This window comes from Oratosquilla oratoria, chromosome 29 (genome assembly GCF_046742065.1).
Source record: "Oratosquilla oratoria isolate Oo_2021 chromosome 29, ASM4674206v1, whole genome shotgun sequence".
Lineage (NCBI taxonomy): Eukaryota > Metazoa > Arthropoda > Malacostraca > Stomatopoda > Squillidae > Oratosquilla > Oratosquilla oratoria.
Genome location: NC_134805.1, coordinates 39,212,365 through 39,224,864, shown reverse-complemented (window position 1 = coordinate 39,224,864; position 12,500 = coordinate 39,212,365). Strand labels below are relative to the sequence as shown.

The 12,500-nt window shown below is 39.2% G+C and overlaps 1 long non-coding RNA gene across 1 annotated transcript in view; it reads right to left on the bottom strand.

Moving 5' to 3' along the window:
• LOC143040731 (uncharacterized) overlaps positions 1–12,500 on the bottom strand; it is a 172,364-nt gene that overhangs the window by 73,587 nt on the left and 86,277 nt on the right. The window lies entirely within an intron of this gene.

Sequence of the window (12,500 nt, the reverse complement as noted above, 5' to 3'; positions counted from 1 at the left end):
CCCATCTTGTCCTTTTACTGTGTGTATGCATACACACACAATTACACACACACATAATAATAATTAATAATAATGACAGTAATAATAACAGTGATAATAATATAATAATAATAACAATAATAATAGTAATAATAAGTGATAATAATAATAACAACAACAACATCAGACCAAAGCAATACATCAGTAATCTTACGAGCATAACCACAGAAAGCGGACCTCAATCCTACAGCGTGAAAGAATCACAGCGAACTGTCCAGTCTCAGTAGAACCGAGAAAGAACCGAGGGAGAACCGAGAGAACTACCGAACTCGGAAGAACCGGGAACCACCAACAAACACAAACACACAGTCTTCAGGAGAAGTTGTTTACAACTGCGAAGAACCGTCACGCCCCCTTCCACCCTTCCCCCCTCATCCCCCCACCACCTCTCCTTCCTCCCCCTTCCCCCTCCCCTCACCCCTACCACCTCCATCATCCCACTTGCTCAGTCAGCTTGAATCACGTGTGGAAGGCGTTGAAATAACTACGTAGTTTGAGAATTTGTGTTTTCGGATATTTGTTCTCTCTCTCTCTCTCTTTCTCTCTTTCTTTCTCTCTCTTACTACGTACCCCATAGGATTTTATTCTGATGGGTGAGCGTCTTCGTAAGCAGGATTAACATTAACATAGTCGATTCATTCTCTCTGGTGATCCCTTTGATACTACTACTACTAATGATAATAAGGATACAAATATGACAACAACAATGATAATAACAATGACAATAATAATAATGATAATAATGAATACAGAATGTCTGTAGTAATAATGATAACCGTATGATTGATGATGATAATAATAAAAAAAAAATAATAATAATAATAATAATAATAACAATGATAATAACAATCATAACATTAATAATAATAATAATAATAATAATAATAATAATAATGAAAATAATACTAATGATAACAATAACGATATTGACAAGAACAACGGACAAGCACCATAACCGGGAATACACTATCTGTAGCTAAAACAGGAATCCACATTCTTATGTTACATAAAGACAGCTGGGACACATGGCAATCACTGCCATCTTCCTTTGTGCTCACGGGTCCAAACCGAACACGCCACAGCGTCGCAGAGAGTTGATTGAATGTGTGGGCAGCATCCGTGACATCCATCCATCTAGCCAATCCAGTAAGTCATTCCATCCATCCAATCCAGTAAGTCATTACATGTGGTCATACGATCTTCATGGATGTCCGACACTTGATGTAGTCATAGTCTTAAGCTCGAAGGTGGGTTCCTAACGATTACAACGACAATAAAACTCTCTCTTTTCCATCATTGCAATCCAACGCTTCTTTTCTGTCAATTTTCCAAACTCCGTCAGTTTTTTGCGTCGAATGTTTGCAATATTGCACAACAGATGAGCTGAGATAGAAACTACATATTTCAGCAATATAAACATTATTTGGCATATTTGCAACATTGTTTTGACAATATTTCGATAAAAAAATTGACTTGTTTCTTTTGCAACACTGCAAGGAAGCACCGATCCATACGATATCTATCAGCGCAAAAGGCACAAGAATGGTGTCGTCGATCTTTGGGATCTGGATGTACACAGTATTGCAAGGAAGTACGTCTGAGATCCCTTTTACATAGTGACATACTTCAAGGAGACCATTTGGTCAATGTCGTGCTGGATGAAAGGTGTGTGTGTGTGTGTGTGTGTGTGTGTGTGTGTGTGTGTGTGTGTGTGTGTGTGTGTGAGAGAGAGAGAGAGAGAGAGAGACAGAGAGAGAGAAGGAGAGAGAATGTCCAAGAAATAAAGAGAGACTCCATGATAGATAATGTCAGAGATATAAAGAGATAGAAAGTGTCTGAGATAGGTAGGTAAAGAATGTCCCAGAGATAAAGAGAGATTGTCCAAGAGAGAGAGAGAGAGAGAGAGAGAGAGAGAGAGGGAGGGGGGGGAGCTTACATGTTGTGCGGTTGCTCATCTTCTTGGACTTCGAGCTCTGTTACATAAGACTTCGTAACTTTATGCGCCTCTTCGTAGGAACCAAGGACGCTCTGGCGACAAAGTCCTCAACCCGCATTTGGTTCGAATAACAACATTAGAACCCTACAGTGACGCGACACACTCTACATCACGGGTGGGCAACCTTTGGCACGCGTGCAAAACCTGGCACACTAACGACTTTTTTCCGGCACGCGAAACCCAGAGCTCACCTTAAAACAAATAACTAATAAATCTCCAACTTCTTTTGTATGACCATTGGTAACCGCATGCTGCGCTGGGCGGTGGATTGGGGACACACACATACACACACACACACACACACACACACACACACACACACACACACACACACACACATATATATATATATATATATATGATTGTGTGTGTGTGTGTGTGTAATTTTACTCCGACATGCGAGAAAAAATTGTATCAAAGATCTGGCTGGTTTTGGCACCCACACTTAAAAAGGTTGCCCACCCCAGATCCATATCATTCCTCAGAAAGTGGTGGGTGATTTCATTACGTAATCAAGTGACGAACTGGTCTGATGAGATAATCTTTCTTAAAATTATGAATAAAATCGCTTGGCGCTCTGTATAAAGGCTATACAATGCGGTACGTCATTCTCTATATAATTATATAGTTTAACGTCACAAACTCCTCCTATCAGGAGGCTAGGACGGTGCCCCTTACAGGGGACTTTGTAGCGTGGAATCTAATTAACCATGCATTTGGTTCAACTTCGCCGGTGGCAGGGTTCGAACCTCCGTCCCTTCGACCTTCGCCGCAAGTAACGACGCCCTAACCCGCTCGGCCGGTGAGCATCCATTCTCTACATAGAATACATTAATGGCAGAGGCAATTCTGCGCACTGCGGTTTGCAGAGCAACCACCCTCATTATTCTGTAGCCATTGCGGCTTCCTGTAGCCATTTCCTGTCCACATTATTCACCATTTTTCTCAACTTGGCGAAGAATTGCCTTCCTGAATAGCGGATCCGTAATTTTCAAATATTCACGAAGTCTACAGGTGGTGGGGAGCGCACGCCAGGAGGCGCTGAGTAGCTACGGCCGAAGCCGTCGCCTTTGCCCTATTATGTGCTTTGGGGACTGTTGGGGCAAGTAACAAAACAGTCACTGCTGAGAATCGATTCTTGACTAGTGAGTTTTCATTTTATTGACGCTTTTACTCCTTTTTCTGTCGGTTTAAGAACCCCCAGTCATGTGTGGAGAGAGAGAGAGAGAGAGAGAGAGAGAGAGAGAGAGAGACAACGAGAAAGCAAGAGAGAGCGAGTGAGAGAGAGAGAATAAATAACATCATCTAGTTCATGAAAATAACAATTCAGTCAGTACAAAGAAACGCGAGAAACTCGTCTCGCCTGTTTCGAGCCTTCGACTCTTGCTCCGCTTTGTACACTTTCTTCCATAATGATTTAAGCAAAGTTTGTTCACTTTACAGTGCATGATAAGTATTTGCATATGCATGTGCATAAACATATACACTATCGTCACTGACACTTCCACTTGACGCTCTTTCCACCACGCCACGCTACAAGGAACAACAAGAAGTTTGTAGCCTTCAAAGCGACAAGGACTGGCCGCTACAGGTACAGCGCCATTCCATCCATAATGCATATTAACTCAAATTAGTCTTGTTCTAAAATGAGCACAAATTGTATATTGTCAGTGTAACACTATTATTTAAGTTGATAAACCTATAATTATCATGGCTGGTCATAATTGTGTGGCCCCTACAAGCAAGGGTGTAGGGGTCACGGGTAAATATCACAAGAATTTGAACATCTACTCGTCGCTTTCGGCCGCAGCAACAAAACTACGTGAACATATGACCCGCACGTTACGTGTTTGCATATGAAAGAACAAAAGGGGGGCAGTCATGCACGCATGCGCTCTAGGCTGATACACATGTGGCTGATATCCAGGGAAAGGAGAGAAAGTCGAAAGAGAAAGTGACTTCTGCATCAAGCCGGAGCAGCTCGACTCCATGCTGTCACTCTGTATTTAGTGTAACCACTCCGCCCTAATCAACCCCGCCCCAGTAGTTACTTGAATGAAGCAATACCCAATTATGCTCCTAATACTCACTCTTGATGTGAATTTTAGATCCATTTCACTTGATTTCATTTTTGTTAGTTAATAGCAAAGATATTTTGTTTTTATTTTTTGCGAAGACGAAACAATACTGATTTTTTTTATTATTATCATTATCGCGATTGCAAATGAAGTGTTTGAAATAACAGACTTAAAAATTGCGACTTGGCTTAATATTTGAACTCAACAAAGTTTCGGTTCTTACACGATATGACGTCATGTCGTGGCTTTCACTGACCGCCGCGTCCACTTTCTCACAAACTTTTATAATGTGATTGATGAAAGCGAAAGCTTCGAGTGTGGATGGAGTATATAGAGGGAGAGTTACTGACTGAGCTCCGCGCGCAGGTTTTCGGTCAAATCAGGTTACTTATGACTGATCAAAACGGCGCATCATGTAAGTCTGTTGAAAGGGGAAGATGCAATAGCTTTCGCTTAAACCTACAATTAAGTTAATACAATTAGGTAGATACAATTAAACACATATTGTTCACATGCGTTAATTTCCCTGATAGTTTCGTGCCTGTAAACATGCAATGAATGTCAAAACTTCAACAACTGTAAAAAAAAAAAAAAAATGTACCCGTTATTAAGGTGCCTTTGGCATATAGATAGATAGAAATATATAGCAATTTCAATGCGCACAGATGTCCTATTAAGTACGTGAGCAGAACATCTGAGCAAGTGCTATGAACAGAGACACCTGTTTCGGAAAATATTGACCAATCAATGGCAATGCCATCGACTTGTTCCCTGTGGCATCTGCCTCCAATACACACAAGGCGAGCGATCAACATAATGTCAACGGCTACAGTATACATTCTACTTTCTCTCTCTCTCTTTCTCTTTCTCTCTCTCTCTCTCTCTCTCTCTCTCTCTCTCTCTCTCTCTCTCTCTCTCAACTTTGAGGAGAAAAACCTTGGATGAAATAAACATATCAAGCTATAAATAATCAAATGAATAGATCAATTATCAAATGAATATATAAACGAATAAATAAATAGATAAACAGAGGCATAACCAAATGAAGAAATAATCAAACAAAGAAGTAAATAGGGAAATAAATGAACAATAACCGCAAAGATTAACTATTTGAGTACCATGTTACCAGCAACGAAATACATTTCCCTTCAACTGTATTTACAACTCAAAGACTCAGGTACAGAACTTGCTTATCATTCCAACGCAATACGTACACGTTTACGTGAAAGACAACATGACACACACACACACACACACACACACACACACACACACACATTATATATATATATATATTATATATATATATATATTATATACATTTACGTAGTATATATCGTGCTATACTTCGTTGCGTATCCTTTCTGTCAGTGATGGAGGAAGGAGAAAGAAAGGAATATAACGGCAACGCAAATAGAAAGGAGGGGGTTACATACAGAGAAGCATTCTCTCTATCTCTCTCTCTCTCTCTCTCTCTTTCACACACACACGTCAACCCGTGTCTCTAAAAATATATTTGCCTTCCCTCAACCATTTCTGTTACTCGTAAATCATGATTTGACGATCCATCAATCAATCAATCCGTTGCTCAGGTCTCTCTTGCAGGAAACCCGCAGCCCACAGTTAACCGACCACGGCATTCGGTTTAGCCCAATAGACAGTCAGACGAAATTTTGTGTCGATGTCGAATGAGCTATTCTGTCAGGGACTGTAAATATTTTAACAATTCAGTGTAACTTTCAATACGGTGTGGTGATTTTTTTTTAAATAAAGGATTGACCCTTATTGCCTTGTGGTCGGTGCTTGTCCCGCTTCCCCGGAAAGACACTTCAGACTATCAGGAAAACTTGTAAAACATAAAAAAAAAAAAAAAAAAAAAAAAAAAAAAAAAAAAAATCTTAGGCGATCATACACCGTATTTCAACACCCACTTTTTGGAATTCTTTCTCGGATTTTTTTTTTATAAGAACTATAATTATTCGTACGTGCACTGTGTATATACATATATTGGACCAACAATAAAAACCTGCCACAAAGCAAAACAGAAAGAAAGAAAGAAAGAAAGAGAGAGAGAGAGAAAGAGAAGAAGCCAAACACGTTTGGTACTGTGGGAGGCGAAAAGTTCAGAACCCATAACATATAACCTGCGATCGATGAATCTGTTACATCACAGGATATGGACCAAAAGGTCTTCGAGGAACATGGCTCGCCTCCACGAACTCCCACTTCGACCTCCCCAAGAACCATCTCCTCATCGATCTCATGGATAGGACTCTCCAGGAACTCCAATTCCTAACTCTCACTAATGCATATCACTCTCATTTCCAAATCGTCTTTGTAATGGATCTAAATTGGGCAATTTTTTTTATCTAAGAAGGAAACCGGTAAAAACTGGTTTACCAATAGAGTGGTTAACGAATGGAATAAAGTTCGTAATCATGTACTGAGCGCTGAAACTATCGGTTGTTTTAAAGGAAGGTTAGATAACTTTATGGACGGGGAGGATAGGTGGTAAGGGACATGGAACTGCCTAGTGTAGGCCTTATGGTCTCTTGCAGTCTCCCTCATTCTTATATTCTTAAATAATACACTTTATTTGGAAAATTGAATTTTATCCATTGGTTGTTGTTTTTCACCATAATTATGTAATATAATTTATATAAAATAAATCACTTGTGATATTTCATAGATTCATATCTTCTCTCCAACTTATGATACGCTGTTGGCGTCATCGGAAGCGTGCTGTTCTCGCACTAGCTTAGATGTAGGTTCGAATCCCGCACTCCTCTCCGATTCCAATCAGTGACTGTATGTTTCCTGCCCCAACAGTCTCCACAGCGCCTAACGGCAAAGGTGACGGCTTCGGCCGCAGCTACTCAGCGTCTCCTGGCGTAGGCACTTTACCTTGCTTCTCTGAAATCTAACAAATGCACTTTACTATTGAGATTAGAAACTAAAAAAAAAAAAAGTCCAATTCTGTGGACATTTTAAATTCAGCTTTCAAGTCATTTGTTAAACAACGATGCTTGTGTACTATTAATTAAAACTTTCACTATTTTTTTTATACTTTTGCATAAAAAAATATCCGGTTTTGCAGTCCTGTCCATCTCTAACTTGTTTAGTGATTTTATAACAAAATTTCTAATAAATTCTGTTCTCTCTTTGGGTATGTTTTGAGCACTCAAATCAGTCAAAAAGTTTCTGATTAGGGGAAGCCTAAGTATCATAGACTACACTGCTATAGTTATATAGTACTATATTTCAATAGTTCTATATCACTATAGATCTATAGTACTATTGACTATAGTGAGATCCGTAAGACTGAAGACGCTTAGGATCGATCAAAGCCATCACGTTAGCCTTATAGTTCTATAGTACTACAGACTATAGTAAGACTGAAGACTAAAAAAATCACCTTTGCCTTGTGTGCTTGGATAGCTGAGACAGGTGACAGTCATCTGTACATCAACCTCAGATCATCCACACTCACGATGTGGAATCTATCTGTTTCCTAAACATACTAAAGTAATCAAACAGGACCCATTATAAGCAATTAACATACATGTATTACTACAATAGCAATGACAGATGGACTTTGTATGGGGGTTCGAATCCAGTACTACTCTTCGATTCCCACAGTGACTTTTCGTTGATAATGATAATATAATTAAAAATAATAATAATAATAGTAATAATAAAATAATAATAATAATAATAATAACAATAATAATGATGGTAATAATAATAACAATAATAATATGCTAAGGCATCCAGGATGTTTTCTACATTCAATACACAGTTCACGAAATTACTCTTTTTACGCGAAATCTTAGATTAATAAATAAATAAATAGAAATAAAAAATCTCTTTGGTTCTTCGAAAGTCTCTCACCACCCTTATTATCTACAATGTAGCTTTCGTGAGCACGCATCCTCTCAGGTGAACCGAATTTAGCCTCGAATTTCACCAGGAATTTCGCCTGGAACCTCGACTGGAACTTTGCCCTCGACGTGCGAAACGGGAAGGACATTGTACTGTACTGCTCTTTGGCGCGCGCGCGCACACACACACGTATATATATATATATATATATATATATATATATATATATATATATATAGACATAAAGATATATATATATATACATATATATATATACACATACATATATGTATATATATATACATATACATATATATATACATATATATATTATACATATATATATTATACATATATATATATATACATATATATAAATATATATATATATAATTTTATTTGGCAATGAATCAAATACATGAAATGCAGATAATGAAAAGAACACAGTTCGAAATAGCAATTACAATTGCCGAGGATAACACAAAAAAGCATGTAAGCTTATTTCCATTGTATGTGTGTGTGTGTGTGTGTGTGTGTGTGTGTGTGTGTGTGTTGTATGTACATCACAATAATAATAATAATGATAATGATAATATTAATAATGATAATAATAATGATAATAATAATAATTGTAACGATAACAATAATCATAATAACAATAATAATGACAATGATAACCATAACAACACCAATAATGAAATTTCTACCTCCTCACAATAAGACTACAAGACCACAAAGCTAATAATATTACAAGAGAAACGCAAATTGGCGCATGATCATGAATGATTCTCTTCATATGTTCCTTTTGTAAGACCAATCATAAATAGACATCCAACACACAATACTACCAGAACGTGCACTGCATACGAAATCAGCCATGTAAACATTGAATACAATTTTCTTTTTTTAAGTTACATTGAACACAAATGCAGTAAAGTGCATTTTCATATTCGATAAGTGAATAAAACAACCCTTATTTTTACAGAAATATTCAGCACATTAGCCCCTAACCCGAGCGCTATAGAAGTCTTCCTATCACCAGAATAAAATATGTAAAGTGAGCTACTCAAAGTTGACTTGACCAAGCTACTTAACCCTGAAATCCTTCCTTAAACTAGATTAAGTCGCCTGGGGTTAACTAGAACAAAGTGGGTTAAGATGTTAAACTACAAACCTCACCTAAACGTACAAAGTATACCTAGTGTAGAGTTGGTTAAAACTACATAAGGAATAATGTTAGGTACATTTTAGAAACCGTAAAATAAGGCACTTTCTTTATGAATATGTATGTATATATATGTTCATATATTTTTTTCAAACACATAACACTTTTAATTCCATACCATCGCAAACGAGACTGAGAGTCGGTCGAAGGAGGCATCCGTTGGAAATTGAAACGTGGACGAGCCGAGGATTCGAACCCAACTAACCCGTAACAAAGTTACACTGGCGTAAACCAATACGCTATCAAGAGATTTGTGGTTGAAAAAAAGATATTTATTGATCACTGGGAACCATTCAGTGTATATGTAAATATATATATATATATATATATATATATATATATATATATATATATATATATATTATATACACATACACAAATATTCATACACGTAACACAATAACACAATACAACGTATATGTCATGGATAAGACACGGAATAAGTTTGTTTACCTGGCAATATTTAAAGTCATGTGTCTGATTTGCATACAATGAAAATGACACATCTCGCGAATTTGCAAAACACATCAGGTCCTTGTAAGTGTACGTTGTATAAGTATTTAATACCTTAATCGTTTCACGTTTTCCATCGTGTGTGTGCGTGTGTGCGTATCTGTGTACTTTGGCTGACACCAGGCGTTTTTATTCAGCTAAGGGAAAAACCCTCCTCCCTTTTCGCGGTTGGTTCTACATAGATTAACCCTTAGACCCTGTTCACACTAGCGGTCTGAACCGCCGCGATTCACTTACAATGTAATCAATGGAGGCATTCGCACAACAGCACATTTTTTCCTTGACTGTGCGGTACCGCCGCGGTTTCCGCGTTTGAAAACGCTAATGTGAACAGGGCTCGCCTCCTCGGAGGAATAAATAAATATATATATATATATATATATATATATATATATATATATATATATATATTTTTTTTTTTGCATCCGACCTAGATATGGATCAAAAGGTCTCCTGTCGGCATGCTCCGCCTTTGTAATCCTTTGTAATATATATATATATGTATATGTATATATATATATGTATATATATATGTATATATATACACATACATATAGATGAAAAAGCGGTGATGACGATAATGATGGTACTGTACGCTACAATCACTATCACAGTGCTAATGGTGACAATAATGATTATGATTATGACGCTGACGACGATGATAATGATGATGATTGTGATGATTATGATGATGATGATGATGATAATGGGGACAATAATGATGATGATTATGGTAATGACGACGACGACGATAATACTGATGATGATGATGATGATGATGATGATAGGGACAATGATGATGATGGTTATGGTGATGAAGGCGACGGTGAAGATGATGATACTGATGATGATGGTGATGATGACGAGAACAATAATCAACGACACTGAGAAACGACGACAATGACAGTAATTGTAACGACGACGACGAAGATGATGACAGCGGGTGATGGCGAAAGAGATGATGATTAAGATAAAGGAATGAAGGAGACTCCCCCAACATTAAAGGGAACAAAAGCCCATCCACCTCCACCTCCACCTCCGGAAATGAAGGAAGGAAGTGGATACGGAGAGGTGGACTACGAGTGGCTCTCCCTGGTCCACTTGATCCGCCTCAATCTTGTGCAAAAATGGTGAAAGGTTGGGTGCGTTGATTAGCTTTGGCTCGATGGTGGTGTTATGATGGTGCAACAATGCTTTGATAGTGTCCCCAGGCTTCGGTGGTGCCAGTAGATCTCCAGGTGTTTATAATATTTCCGATTATATATCTAATATTGCGTCGGTAGCAGCCCGAGTAGTGTCTATGGCGACACAGCGATGTATATGAAGAGAGAGAGAGGGAGGGAGAGAGAGAGAAAGAAAGAGAGACAAGGAAATACTTCCAAAGAAAGTGAAAATTGTGTGACGTGTCGAGCGAAGGGGGTGCTGGGGGCGGTGCACCCAGAGGCACGAAACACACACACACACACACACACACACACACACACACACACACACACACACATACACACACCACCCGCTCCCCCACCGCCATCGCCACCTCCACCGCGCGCGCGCCTTGGAAGGTCAATGACATTGTGACGTAACAGAACAACCTTGCTGCCTGTGGCGCCGCACACACACACACACACATACACACGCTAAAGTACGTTGGCGCCAGGAGACTGCAGGTGTCAACACAGTGCACTGATTTTAGTACGTATAACCACGTGCATAGATCACACACTCACGCACACACACTCACACACACACAAACACACACACACACACGTACATACACGTGTACACACACGTATATGCACGCGTGCACACACACACAAACACAGACATGTATACGTACACACACGTACATACATACATACATACATACACACACACACACACGTACATACAAACGCACACACATACACACGTACATACACGCACACACACAAACACATATACACACACGTACACACACATACATATATACACACACGTACATACACGCACGCACACACACGCACATACACACATATATACACACACACTTACATACACGCACGCACACACACACGTACACACACACACATAAACACATATACACACACGTACACACACACACATACACGCACGCACACACATGCACACAAACACACACACATACACACACACGTACATACACGCACACACATATACACGCGTACATACACACACGTACACGTACATACACGCACACACATGCACGCACGCACACACACACGCGCGCGCACACGCACACACACACGTATACGCACACATACACACACGCACACACACATATATACAAACGTACATACACACACACGTAAACACACGCACACACATGCACACACGTACACACACACGTACATACATACACACACGCACGCACGCACACACACACGCGCGCACATACACACGCGCGCACACACACACACACACACACACACGTATACGCACACACGTACATACACACACACACACATAGGCCGGCACGCTGGATATGAACTCCTGCTCAGGACTTAAAAATCATCACAATACCGCACGCCGTTACTGTTCCCCTTTGAGCACGGAGATGGGTATGTGGTATATATGTAAAATCACAACATTACCCACATATCAGAAAATACGGGCACTAAACTCTTATCCGGGAAGGTAATAGCTGTCGATCACGAGTCCAGCACGTATTCCATGTTGCATCACACATAGCATCACGACACAGAAGCCTGTGATACCCGAACATTAATGTACAGTGTGGATACACGTTTCT